We start from the raw sequence: 420 nt of genomic DNA on the forward strand, positions 1-420 counted from the left end.
TGCATTTTGTGCGCTCCGACGTGATACAGCGCAGGTCACAGCAAGCCCCGGGGCTCAGCGCGGCCCCGCCGCCTCTCCCCCCTCAGGGCAGCGGGGCGCACGCGCACCGCCTCTCAGCCAGGAGTGACGTCACTGTGCGGAAGGAATCCCACGAGCTGCTCGCGTCAGGCGGCTTCCGGGAGAAACAACTGCAGCCTTAAAGGGCCGCAGCGGCTCCGGGTAGTGGCGGCCCCGGGCTCGGCCGTACCGCTGTCTACACGACCGGCCCGACGGCACCGCCCGCACACGGCCACAAACCGTCCAGGGTGGGCTCCGGCCCGCTGAAGGGAAAGGAGCGCGGGGGCGGGGCCGCAGGCAACCGACCAATCAACAGCCAACAGCTTCCCAGCCGCCCCAATCAGCGGCACCGGTTCCCAAAAC

The sequence above is a fragment of the Lonchura striata genome, chromosome 14 (assembly GCF_050655825.1).
Source record: "Lonchura striata isolate lonStrDom1 chromosome 14, ASM5065582v1, whole genome shotgun sequence".
Taxonomy (NCBI): domain Eukaryota; kingdom Metazoa; phylum Chordata; class Aves; order Passeriformes; family Estrildidae; genus Lonchura; species Lonchura striata.